This window comes from Chionomys nivalis, chromosome 2 (genome assembly GCF_950005125.1).
Source record: "Chionomys nivalis chromosome 2, mChiNiv1.1, whole genome shotgun sequence".
In the NCBI taxonomy this organism is placed as follows: Eukaryota; Metazoa; Chordata; class Mammalia; order Rodentia; family Cricetidae; genus Chionomys; species Chionomys nivalis.
The window spans coordinates 110,518,573-110,532,744 of record NC_080087.1 but is presented as its reverse complement, the minus strand read 5'-3'; positions in this window follow the sequence as shown (position 1 = coordinate 110,532,744).

Sequence of the window (14,172 nt, the reverse complement as noted above, 5' to 3'; positions counted from 1 at the left end):
TGTGGGGACCTCCATATATTAGGAATATTTCTTAAGACCAGCCTCTCCGCCAACACAAGCAGAGGGGTCACTGCTTGGTGGGCTTTCCCAGAGGTGGAAACCAGACCAAGGCAACTCCCAGAGGAGGGGGCTTGAAATGAAGCTTCCTGCTCCATTCCAAAGATGGTGCCAGGGGCTGGGGTATCACTTCCGACCAAACAGTACTTACTGTTACTTCACTTGCGACACCCATAAATACTATTTCCAATTCTGTGTTCTGTGGAGATATCCCTTGTTTGGTCCTGCTGAACAACTATGCAGCCTCCTCTGGAGTGCCTTTATGTCTTTATCAAAAATCATTTGATGGGCCGTTGAGAGGGCTCCGTCAGTAAAGGTAATCGTCACCTCATCTGATGACCTGAGTTCGTGTGGGAGGAGAGAACAGACACCCCCGAGTTGTTCTCTGTCTACACATATTCGATGGCATGTGTGTGTTCATGTATACACACACACACACAAGTAAATAAATAAAATGTAAAAAAAACAACACAGAACCAGCTGAGGACCAGGTGTGGTGATATATGCTTGTTAGCCAGCACTCAGGGGGTGGAGGCAGAAGAATCAGGAACTCAAGGTCATTCTTAGCTACGTAGTGAGTTCAAGGCCATCTGGGGTACAAGAAACCCTGTCTCAAAAAAAAAAAAAAATCAGTGGCCAGTAAGAGGGCTCGGTGGGTGTATGTACTTCCCACCAAGTCCAACCCATCAAGATGAATCCAAGGCCCAGAACTCACAAAAGGATAGGAGAGAACCAATTCTACAAAGTTGTCTTCTGCCTTCCACATTCACACCCATGTTGTGTTCACAATAATTAATAAAGAAATAAATAGAAATTGCAAAATTCCACTGGGAGACCGAGAGTGCAGATCTGTAGAGAGAACCTTCCCAGCATGCCTGAGGCCCCAAGGTCCACCAGCCAGGCACAACGGCATATGTCTATAATCCCAGCATGATAGAGACTGAAGCAGGAGGATTACCATGAGTTTAAAGCCAGCCTGGGCTACATAGCAGCCAATCCTAGGCCAGCCAGGGCGAGATAGCAACATGTGTAAACAAATAACAAAAATATCAATAGATACATTCAAACCAACTCCTGGACTCTATTTCACAGTAAATGTATTTTGTATATCTTTACACCGATACTCATTTGTTTGATAACGCCATAAAATGACCTAAATCTTCATCTTTTTTTTTTTTTAAGACAGGGGTTCAAGCATCCAGGCTAGCCTAGAACTCATAAAGACCCACCCGCCTGCCTCTGCCTGCTGAGTGCTGGGACTAAAACTGTACACCACTATGTCCGTTCTTCTCAGGCTTTTGTGACCGTCCACGTAGGCGTGCAATACAGAAGTGTGTTCAGGGGATGGAGGCAGGCTACCTGAAGGAACCCAGCAAGGCCTGTCTGTTCAGATTCTTTTGTGTCTTTCCTAGAGGGTATGAGAACGGAAACTCTCCTAGGTGAGGCTTCTGTCATCTGCTATCAGATAAGAGAAGTCCCTGCGTTTATGATTAGAGTTTTTATGATCTACCCTTGGGGGGGGGAAGAAATCCCAGCTTCTCCCACCCAGCTGCTGTGAGGACCTACAGACCCAATGGCGCCAGGCTCCCTCCTTCTCGTCCTGTGTGTGCGTAGCCTGGGGAGAGCTAACTGTAAATGATGAGGAAGGAGGGTACATTTTTATGGCCTGAAAGTCTGGAAATGCTCCACACCAGAAGAAATCGAGGGAACGAAGAAGGCTATCGTTGTCTCCAAGCCAGCAAAAGCACACAGATGTTGAAGGCAGAGAGATCTTGGTTAAAGACATTGGTGTTAGGTTGGAGAGATGGTTCAATGGTTAGGAGCACTGGCAGAGGCTCAAAGGACCCGGGTTCAATTCACAGCACCCACATGGCGGCTCATATCCGTCTGTAACTCCAGTTCTGACCCCCTCACACAGACAAACACGCAGGCAAAACACCAGTGAATCAAAAATAAAAGTAAATAAATCATTTAAAAACAAAAAGATGTTGGTATTATCACGACTGGTCATTCCAGGTGCTTTGTGGAAATGTTTTATGCCTAAGATTGGTGCTCTGCTTTGTGTGACACAAGCTTTGAAATCGAAGAGTCTAGAAAACAACAGAGCTGACGGGTTTTGTGTAGGCACCTCTGCAAAACAAGATGGTACACAAGAACAGTAAAAATACCATCATAAAGAAATGTCAAGGCATAAAGTACGAATAGCAAGCAAATGGGCCAGAAGACATCAACCTGGTTTGTGTTGCTGAGAAACCAGGTGGCTCATTGCCTGCAGCTTTCGAAGGATGCCTGGGAACGCCATCAGTCAGGAACACAAGACTGAAAGCTCCATGTTTAACACTCTCCTCTCCCTATATAAGTAAAGCAGTGATTTTAGGTCAGGATCTCACTTGGAGAGGTGTTAGTTTGTCATTTTTTTGTGATAGACTAAAAATTCTATAGAACATGTACAAACACTGCCACACTCAAACCTAGCCTCTAAAGTTTCATTGACATGGAATTTCTTAGTGGCCAAATGCCCACTTTGATGACATGAACTGTAAAGATTTTTATTAAGTGCGGGATTTTTTTTTTTTTTTTTGATTTTTCGAGACAGGGTTTCCCTGTGGTTTTGGAGCCTGTCCTGGAACTAGCTCTTGTAGATCAGGCTGGTCTTGAACTCACAGAGATCCGCCTGCCTCTGCCTCCCAAGTGCTGGGATTAAAGGCGTGCGCCACCACAGCCCGGCTTTAAGCGCAGGATTTTTTTATTTAATAATTTTAGTGTATGTGTGCGTGCGCAGGTCGGACAGCTTGCTGGAGTCTTGTCCTCTCCTTCCACACATGGATCTCAGGGATCAAACTCAGGTCATCAAGCTGAGTCTCTCTATGTAGCCCTAGTTCTCCAGGAACTCACTATAGATCAGGCTGCCTTGAACTCAGAGGTCTACCTGTGAACTCACAGAGATCCACCTGGCCCTGCCTTCTGAGTGCTGGAATTGAAGGTGTGCACCACCACACCCACTAAGCCTAGTATTTTTTGTTTTTGTTTTTGTTTTTGTTTTTTCGAGACAAGGTTTCTCTGTGGCTTTGGAGCCTGTCCTGGAACTAGCTCTTGTAGACCAGGCTGGTCTCGAACTCACGGAAATCCGCCTGCCTCTGCCTCCCGAGTGCTGGGATTAAAGGCCTGTGCCACCGCCCGGTTTAAGCCTAGTATTTTTAATAACACAGTTCACCACACAGCAGAAGGCAAGGTGAGGAGAGTGACCACATCTTGCTAACCTTGGCAGTTGTCTTTTGCTTGAAAGGGGGCTGTAATCTGTTCATAATGTTGGCCTAAAAAAAACTCTATTCTTTATTGATTCAAATAAATGATTGAATTATCTATAATATATACTAACAGTGTTAAGACTAAGCCAGTCAGTCTTAATTCTGCAACATGAGTCATGAGATCCCCACAGAACCGTGCCCCTTCCACATGCACAGTGATCCCTCAAAGCACCATCCCAAGATCGTTGCCAGAATGTGGGAAGCAGCCCTGCGCTGCCATGTGACGCTCCAGTAGGCAGGAGGCCGCTTCTCCAGTGACCTCAGGGTTCACGGGATAGTCTCGGGAGAAAGTTTAACGCCTCGTAACTGTTAGATCAGGACTGATGGAGGCGACGGACTACCGCGGTAGCAGCAGGCTGTCTGTCCTTTGCTAGCAATGAAGGGCGGCAGTCTCTCTGTGAGGAAGGAGACGCTGCGCCCAGACATGATGGCTGTGAGGGTTTTACGGGGCAGGAAAGGGGCGGAAAGTTCCTTCTGTAGCTCTGTGACCCGCAGGTGCAGGACAGTAAACGGCAGAGGCAGATGTTCTTATCCTTGTGTTGACTTCCTCCTCTGCTCATAAACACCTGCAGACGTTCTTATCGACCTGATGACTCCTGTCGGAACTTTTTCAACCCACCTAAGGCTCTCTGGTTTAGGTCACTAATCCAACAGTGACAAATTAGTTATAACTCAAATTAGGGCTCCATTATAATCCACTGTTAATGAAATAATAAATATTGACAAGCCAGAAGCTGTCAAGAGCTTTACTTCTTTTCTCCTTCGGAACTACGCTGCACCCAGTACAATAGGGTGTGGGAATGTTTGGTGTGTTTCCTCTGGGGCCTGATAGAATATAAGTTCCTAGAGTAATTTACCATCTGTGTGTGTGGAATGAGACATGGGGAGGGGCACGGGGGTTGACTGACGTTAGCATCACAGGTGAGACATCTAACAGCGTAGAGACATACCAACAGGTGAACTTAGAAGTAGCAGTACTGATTTAACATAATGAAGGAAGCATTAAGGGTGGAGCTGGAGAAGTACCTACGTGGTTAAGAGCGTTTACTGCTCTCGCAGATGACCAGGGTTTGATTCCCAGCGTCCATATGCTGGCTTGGTACTGTCTGCAGGGGATTTGATATTGTCTTTTGACTTCCACAGGTTCCTGCATGTACTTGGTATATTGTGTGTGGTGGGGAGAGATGGGGATAGAAGATAGATAGATAGATAGATAGATAGATAGATAGATAGATAGATAGATGATAGATAGACAGACAGATGGGTAGTGGATGGATAGATAGATAGATAGATAGATAGATAGATAGATGAATAGGTGGATGGGTGGGTAGGTGGGGGTGGGTGAATGGATGGATAGATAGATACATAGATACATAGATACATAGATAGATAATTTAAAGATATCCCAGTTTGGGAGTGGAGAGATGGCTCAGAGGTTAAGAGCACTGGCTGCCCTTTCAGAGGTCCTGAGTTCAATTCCCAGCAACCATATGGTGGCTCACAACCATCTGTAGTGAGATCTGGTATCCTCTTCTGGCCTGCAGGCATATATGTAGGAAGAACACTGCATATACAATAAAAAAAATAAATCTTTAAATAAAAAAAAGAAATCCCAGTTTTCATGAACTGAACTGTCTTGGGAAGAAAAAGGATCGCTCTCTGGCAGTGGACCAGAGAGACTACCACATTATCCTTGCCACTTAAGGAACAGAATTGTTTTGGTTTTTGTTTCTTTTAGCGTTTATTCATTTGTCTGGAGGCGTGTGTTCAACGCCTGTGTGCACTGCTGCCCCAGTGTGCATGTGGAGGCCAGAGGACGAGTCAGCTGTCTCCTACCGTGTGGGTCCCAGGGACAGAACCCGGTTGCCAGGTCTGGTAACAAGCTCTCCCTACTGAGTCATCTCCCAGGTCTGAGAATCTAGGAGACTTACTGCATTAGAACAGAATAGTTGTTTTTCGTCGCGCCCAAGGCAAATGTCAGGATGCAGAGTCGTTTCCCAGGAGTAGCTGCTTTGATTTTGAAGGCATCATCGTGGGCAGCAGTGATGGTTTCCTGTGATTGACGGAGCGTCTTCCTGAAGCAGCTTTATAGCCTTTGCGTGAGTTTGGTCCCAAGACTGTCCGGGCACACCTGGATATCTTGGATTATTGGGCACTGCAAACAGTACACAGTGGCAGGGGTGTGATGCTTCTCTTCAGGACATACAGATGTCCTTCTGTATGTGGAACTTGTTTTACCCAAAAACCAACAGTTCACAGAAACTGTTGCTCCCTGCTGCTAGAGGGCCTAAAATTCATCTTGGAGTGACTTTCTTTGGTCATCCGGGCAATGCAGAGCACCCGACATTTGGCGTCTAACGTCGTGGACTCAGGGAAAAGAGGGGTTCACATTCCAGGACTGGAGGTAAAGTATGCTCAGGTGTAGGCAAACTCTAGAATTTGGCAGGGACACATGGGGTTTAAATTCCCCATCTCAGCAACAGCAAAACGTACAGTTGCTAAAATTCTTAGTAAAAGGAAAAGTATTCATTGTGCAACTGCTGCAAACGTTACAGCTACAGACAGACGGACAAACATTACAGCTACAGACAGACGGATTCTGAAACAAAGGATGAATCAAGAGAAAAGGCCCTTCCTGGTAGGGAAGTGTTTAATCAAGAAGAAAGGATTTTCCCAGTGGAAGAAGGGGAAGGGTTGAATCAAGGCCTACAAACAGGAAGGCTCAAGAGGCGGTAAATGAAGGGAGGAAAAAGCCTCTTCTCAGGAGAAATAGAGGAAGGAGAAAGACTTTTCCTGATAGAAAAAAGGAATTAATGTCAACCGGAACCCAGAGCTCTCTGGCTGCAAACTGCCTGTCAGCTCTTCCAGCAAGGCCCCCAGTGCAGAGAGGCAACACCTGCATTCCAAGGGATGACGGGCAGGGCTGCAGCAGGGGCTGACGTGTCTGTCCGGCCCAGGACTTAGAATTTTCTTGCTTGATTTGGTTTAATTTTTTTTTTTTGCCAGAGTGGGAATAACCTAATATTAAAGGTTCCTTTGTAGAAAATGTTTTATATTTTTCCCTAATATTGGGAATAACTTAATATCAATGACCCCTTCGTGGGAGAAAAAAATTAAAACAAAGCCCAACTTCCAGCACAAAAATAATCTCAATCAGGGCAAAAAGTACTGAGCCAATGCTATTTATATTTCCAGAAGGTATTAGTCATTCATTGGATGGAAGACGCTATCTTCTCTCTCTCTCTCTCTCTTTTTTTTTTTTTTTTTTTTTTTTTTTTGGTTTTTGGAGACAGGGTTTCTCTGTGGCTTTGGAGCCTGTCCTGGAACTAGCTCTTGTAGACCAGGCTGGTCTCGAACTCACGGAGATCCGCCTGCCTCTGCCTCCTGAGTGCTGGGATTAAAGGCGTGCGCCACCACCGCCCGGCGACGCTATCTTCTCTTGAGTGTCTAAATGATTTTAAATTAATGTTTCGGGGCTGGAGTGATGGCTCAGTGGTTAAGAGCATTGACTGTTCTTTCAGAGGACCCGAGTTCAATTCCCAGCAACCACATGATGGCTCACAACCATCTGTAATGAGATCTGGCACCCTCTTCTGGCCTGCAGGCGTACATGGAGGCAGAATGTCGTATACATAATAAATAAATAAAAATCTTTGAAAAAAATAAAATTAATTAATTAATGTTTCATTTTCATAGTAAATAAACTGAAAAAACAAAATTCGGTATTTTGAATTATATCACTGGGCAAGCTGTTATCTGTTTACCATTACTGAGGGTTTGGCTTTGCTCTTCGGGCTGCTTTCTGGAAACTCCTGGTTAAAGTCTATAAAACAAAGCAACACCGAAAACAAAGCAGGTTATTAACTTATTAAATAACATGGCCGCTCATAAAAATAATCTCTTACTGATAAAGAGCCTACGAGATTATTTTTTTACGAAATAAAATACAGGTAAATTGTGTGTGCCACACTGTTAATAATTGGCAGGTCACATTAACATGTTTCTTGGGATCCATAAAAAGAGATCCTCTTTTTTAAGATTTTACAAAATACTCCATGGATATTGCTTCAAGTTACCTCTTCACACCCTGTAGAGATTGCTTTTAATGCTTCTATAGATGGGTCTTGGAAAAGACAATGAGCATGCATGTTTACATACAAATCCTACATGCTCCACATGTATGTTTACACACAAATCTTACATGCTCCACATGTATGTTTACACATTAATCCTACATGTTCCACATGTATGTTTACACAAAAGCCCTACATGCTCCACATGTATGTTTACACACAAATCTTACATGCTCCACATGTATGTTTACATACACATCCTACATGCTCCACAAAAACATTGTACCTACTCTGGGTTCCACAGCTCAGAAGTCTAAACTTGCTGTAACCAATCAACTTTTGTTAGATGTTTCTCAGCCACTGAACATTTGAACTGATTCTGCTGTTTATTGAAGTTTGGACGATAGTTTACTGGACAGACTAAAAAGAAGCAGAGTCTCAGTTTGCACAACCTCATACAAAAATGTTTCCTTAAGGAAAGTTCAGGCTCAGCACTGGAGACTTAATGCTGCTTTAGATTTAGCAATGGGCAAACATTTTATATGATCTCCACAAAATCCTTGTTATAAAATAGCCACTGGGGTGTATAGTCCTCTTCCCCTAGGAACAGTAGAGATAATTTTGGGAAGAAGTAGGTTATGTTTGTCTAGACAAAAAAAAGGTAAAGTTCAGTGGGAGACCCTGCCTCAAAATACAAGGTGAGGTGACAGAAGAAGACTTCCTGACTTCTACCTCTGACTGCCTCGCGTTTGTCCTGAGCATCCTGCATACTCAAACATGGACATTACATGTATGTGCACGTGCACATGCGTGCGCATGCGCACACACACACACACACACAAAGCCAATTGAAAGAATAAATCTCAGATCCAGTTAAGAACATTTGAAAAGGCTAATGGCTATTATGGCAATTGAGTGTAAAACATCCTTTGTTGTTGGTTTTTTTTTTTTTTTTTTTTTTTTTTTTGGTTTTTCGAGACAGGGTTTCTCTGTGGCTTTGGAGCCTGTCCTGGAACTAGCTCTTGTAGACCAGGCTGGCTTCGAACTCACAAAGATCCGCCTGTCTCTGCCTCCCGAGTGCTGGGATTAAAGGCATGTGCCACCACCTCCTGGCTAAAACATCCTTTGCAGGTGCAGGCATTTAAACACTTGGTCCCCAGTTGATTGCACTGTTTGGGGAAGCTTAAGAAGTACAGCTTTGATGGGACTGGGTGTAATCCAGTCCCATAGTCATTTCTAAAATAATTACTCAAAGACTTAATATTAGTTATAAATATTTGCCTGATGGCTCGGGCTTATTACTAGCTAGCTCTTACATTTAAATTAACCTATATTTCTTGTTGTTGTTGTTGTTGTTTTTATTTTTTTGATTTTTTTGAGACAGGCTTTCTCTGTATAACAGCCCTGGCTGAAAAAAAAAAATGCCGGGCGGTGGTGGTGCACGCCTTTAATTCCAGCACTCGGGAGGCAGAGGCAGGCCGATCTCTGTGAGTTAAGTTCTAGGCCAGCCTGGTCTACAAGAGCTAGTTCCAGGACAGGCTCCAAAACCACAGAGAAACCCTGTCTTGAAAAACCAAAAAAAAAAAAAAAAAAAAAAAAAAAAAACCAAAAAAAAAAACCCAGCCCTGGCTGTCCTGGAACTCGCTCTTGTAGACCTCAAACTCACAGAGATCCGACTGTCTCTGCCTCCCAAGTGAGAATTAAAAGCATGCACCACCACCGCCATATTTCTTATCTATGCTTTGCCATGTGGCTTGTTACCTTATTTTTTTTTTTTACATGTCTTGCTTTCTCAGTGGCTGGCTGGTAATCCCCCATACTCTGCCCTTCTTGGCCTGTATCTCTGCTTGAATTTCCCACTATCCTGCCTTGCCATAGGCCATAGCAGATTTATTTATCAACCAATGAGAGCAACACATATTTCCAGCGTACAAAAAGATTCCAGAGCAGCTGGGGATGGGCTTTGAAGTTTGATAGCCTCAGTCCTCCACCCCTTCTCTCACACACTCACATGCTTCCCTGTGTCTTTGTCTCTCTGTGTCTCACTCTCTGTCTCTTTCCTTTCTCTGCTTCAGGCTTATAGTAGATGTGATCTCTCAGCTTCCTTTTCCTGATGCCCTGTCTACTGCTTGGTTGTCTGCTTCCCTGCCATGACGGACTCCTCCTTTAGAACATGGGCTAAATAAGGTCTTCCTTTCATAAGCTGCCTTAGCCATGGTATTCATGGCATCAAAAGGAAAGGCAGAAACACTAGCCTTTGTGAGGTTAAAATCCACTGCAAACATTAGTCAATGGAAGTCAGTAGTTACGTTAATATGGTCTGGGAGAGCAAGGCAGGGTCAGACTCATGATACTCAACAGCTCAGGAATTAGCCCTGGGGTCATCAGGACTGTCATCCATAACAAAGAAAGAACCAAAGACTGGTAGACAAGTTCATGCTAGAAATAGGTGCTATCTGAAAAATAATGAAACAAGTATATAACACAGTGAACTTTGTTAAAGAATGATAAATCGGGGCTGGAGAGATGGCTCAGTGGTTAAGAGCACTGCCTGCTCTTTCAGAGGTCCTGAGTTCAATTCCCAGCAACCACATGTGGCTCACAACCATCTGTAATGAGATCTGCTGCCCTCTTCTGGCCTGCAGGCATACATGCAGACAGAATACTGAGACTATTGTATACATAATAAATAAATCTTGAAAAAAAGAATGATAAATCATCTTTATCATTCTTTGATAAAGAATGGATCACGATACTGGAATCACAAAACAACAGGACCTGGACATAAATATGTATGCACGTGTGTTCTCTGCATAAAGCAATGGAGAAAGTCACAAAAAAACAAAGTGCCAAACCAGAAACATGCTCACATCTCAACCTTTTGGGTTGCTGAAGTTTGGGGGCACTGCACCAAGTAGGTGACGTGTAGTCAGGGAGACCTGGGGAGGGAGCCAAAAACTGGGGCAATCAGGAGTGAGGAAGGGCAGGGGAAGAAGGCTCCTGGGGCTCTGATCCTGAAGTCGAAGACCCCTGGCCTCTCAGCTGGAAGACGCTTCGTGCTCCTGTGGCCTTTGATCGCCGGCCAAGATGAGCAATTTGGCACAGAGAAAACCAGGCCTTTGGCTATGAAAAAGATGAAAGGTAAAATTCCCCAAGGGCTGAAAATGTTTAAAGATGTACAAAAGATGGGAAAGCAAAATAATTAAGAAAGTTATTCGATAGCCAGAGAAAGATCAGCCAGTTTCTGAGAAAAGCTTGCTGAAGTCACCCAGAAGAGTAAGTTCCCCTAGGTAAGGCGATGTCTGTCTGTGATGAGTATTCCTTTCTTAGCAGACTTAATTAGGTAATTAAATCTGACACAGGGGATCAATTATGTAGCCCTGACTGGCCTCGAACCCACAGAGATCCACCTACCTTTGCCTTCCAGGTGCTGGAATTAAAGGTGTGCACCATGTAAGTGTCTGACTTCTACAGAGCCCGGAAAGGGCATAGATGCCCTGGGTCTGCAGTTGCAGATGGTTGTGAGCCATGTGGGTGCTGGGAATTAAACCTGGGTCCTTTGGAAGAGCAGACATCTCTCCAGTCTGGTTCTTCTTTCGTTTCTCCCTCCCTCTGTTCCTCCGTCCGTCCCTTCCTCCCCCTCTCTCTTCCCCACTTTTCTTTCTTTTTTTCCAAGACAGGATCTTTTTTTTTTTTTTTTTTTTTTTTTTTTGGTTTTTCGAGACAGGGTTTCTCTGTGGTTTTGGAGCCTGTCCTGGAACTAGCTCTTGTAGACCAGGCTGGTCTCGAACTCACAGAGATCGGCCTGCCTCTGCCTCCCGAGTGCTGGGATTAAAGGCGTGCGCCACCACCGCCCGGCAAGACAGGATCTTTTTAAAAAGATTTATGTATTTATTTATTTTAAATTATTTATTTATTTGTTTGTTTGTTTATTATGTATACAGTGTTCTGCCTGCAGGCCGGAAGAGAGCACCAGATTTCATTACAGATGGTTGTGAGCCACCCTGTGGTCGCTGGGAACTGAACTCAGGACTTCTGGAAGAACAGTCAGTGCCCTTAACCTCTGAGCCATCTCTCCAGCCCCCCAAGACAGGATCTTACCATGTAACTTTGTGTGACTTTGAACTTGCTCTATAGACCAGACTGGACTCAGATGCAGAGAGATCCACTTACCTATGCACCCTGAGCACCACCACCATGACTACTAGTAGTAGTAATTTAGCGGTTTTTGTTGGTTTGTTGTTGTTGGGTTGTGTGTGTGTGTGTGCATGTGTGTGCCATAGTGCATGTGTGGAGATCAGAGAACAATTTTGAGTGACAGTTCTCAGCTTCCACTTTTTGTTTGTTTGTTTGTTTTTGTTTTGGGATCCTGGAATTCACTCTTTAGAACAAATCAGCCTCAAATTCAAAGAGATCACCTTTCTCGGGGGTGCTGGGATTAAAGGCATGGGCTTCCACGTTTTTAAGGCTGTTTCTGCCTCCGCACTTTGTACTCCACACTAATTGGTTCCCCAGCGTCTAGGCAATTCTCACATCTCTACCTCCCATCTTGCAGACGGTTCTGGGATTACAGATGTGTGCCACCTGATCCAGCTTTTTTTTCCCCACATGGATTCTGAGGATTGTTTTTGGGTTGTCAAGCTCTTACAACTGGCACTTTTACCCACTGAGCCAGGGAGCCATCTTCCTAGACCAGCATTTATTTTGTGCTTCTGCTCCCCTGACCCTGGTGACTGAGAAGTAAATACCATCACAAGTCGACGGGAATTGTCTTGTCCCTTGGGCAGGGCAGGGCTCCACTCTCAAAACCTTCCCCAGCTTGGGGGATGGTGGCACATGCCTTTAATCCCAGCACTCAGGAGGCAGAGACAGATGGATTGCTGTGAGTTCGAGGCCAGCCTGGTCTACAGAGCGAGTTCCAGGACAGGCTCCAAAGCTACAAAGAAACCCTGTCTCGAAAAACAAACAAACAAACAAACAACCTTTCCCAGGTTTTCATAGATTCTGTGGGCTCCCCTTTTAATCTCCAGGGCTATTAAGAGTCACTGAATGGAGAAAAACAAATAAACAAAACAAAAACAACAACAACCCCCTCCCCCCCCCAAAAAAAAAAAAAAAAAAAGCACTGCTAAGTCCCTGGGCCAAGGAACCATCTGCCAAAGTCTGTTCAGGCTGCACTATGATGATCTGCTGTCTGGTTCCACTCTGCCTCTTTGGAAATAAATAATCTCCCTAGTTGGCCCCAGTTTGAATTCTGACCATAAATGGAAACGCTATTACCAGATTTAGAATAGAGAAGTAGAAACTAGCACTTTCCAGCCATACACTGGGATGAGCAGAGAAAATCTTTGCTGGCATCTGTCTCTTGGTGTCTGGACAGTGAGCAGGTTCCCTATAGCTCCAGGTCTCCCCCTAGTGGTCACCTGTTTTACAACCTCGGCTGCCCATGATCATCAGTAATCTCTCTCCATTGTTTCTTCTCTCCTAGAATCTCCCTGACTTTTCCTTTCCCACACCCTCTAATTCTTCTGCAAATCTATACTCTCCTGCATTGACTCTCTTCCTCCTCAAATACCTAGACTGACAGGGTCGTGTGGGTGAAGTGTGGAGTCCCTGTAGCGCCGAAGTCCCTGTCTCCAAGCTAAACGGAGAACCAGGTGTGATGTTTGATTCTGAGTGTCAACTTGACTGGATTGGGATGCCTAGATGATGGGTAAATTACTCTGAGCTGTGTAAGCGTGCTTCTGTAACACACTGGCCTGTGAGTCTCAGTATGTAGCCCAGGCCGTGCTTCTGCCTACCCCCTCAAGTCATGGGATTACAGGGGTGCACCATTCTACAATTAATCTGTGTTTCTGTTTAAAGACACCTTGCTGGGGCAGGAGGGGTAAAGATAAAGATACCTTACTTAGTGTACACTTTTGGTTCCTTAGCATTGAACTTATGGCCAGCGGCACCATAGTTCATGCTGAATTTCCCCTGAAAGGCAGGCCACGGTCTTTTTGCATTAGAAACACAAATGGTTTTTGGAAACTGCACATGAGGCTGCTGAGTATTGGTGGTACAGCCTCTAATCCCAGCGCTCAGGAGGCAGAAGCAGATGAGTTCTGTGAGTTCGAGACCAGTCTGGTCTACGGAGCTAGCTCTAGGACAGCTGGTGTTGTTGCACAGAGAAACCCTGTCTTAGAGAGAGAGAGAGAGAGAGAGAGAGAGAGAGAGAGAGAGAGAGAGAGAGAGAGAGAGATTATAGTATGAGAAAGGAAATAAAACAGTAGGAAATCACTGCCTAGGATCAAAGGTTTTGCCACTCTGTGTGCCTATGTGTAGGGTAAAAGAGCCAGTGAAAGAAACACGCCCTGGAGCTGGGCAGTGGTGGCGCACGCCTTTAATCCCAGCACTCGGGAGGCAGAGGCAGGCGGATCTCTGTGAGTTCGAGACCAGCCTGGTCTACAAGAGCTAGTTCCAGGACAGGCTCCAAAACCACAGAGAAACCCTGTCTCGAAAAACCAAAAAAAAACACGCCCTGGCCCAGAAACTAGAGCCAAAGGCTAAAAAGGGCCAAATAAATAAATAAATAAATAAATAAATAAATAAATACACACACACACACACTTTGATCCTCAAACCAGAGCAAAGAAACACACTCTGCCCCTGACCATCTCAGCACAAAAACCCAACCAATCCCTGAGCAGGAAAACCAACCAATCCCTGAGCAGAAAATACAGACAAGCTCA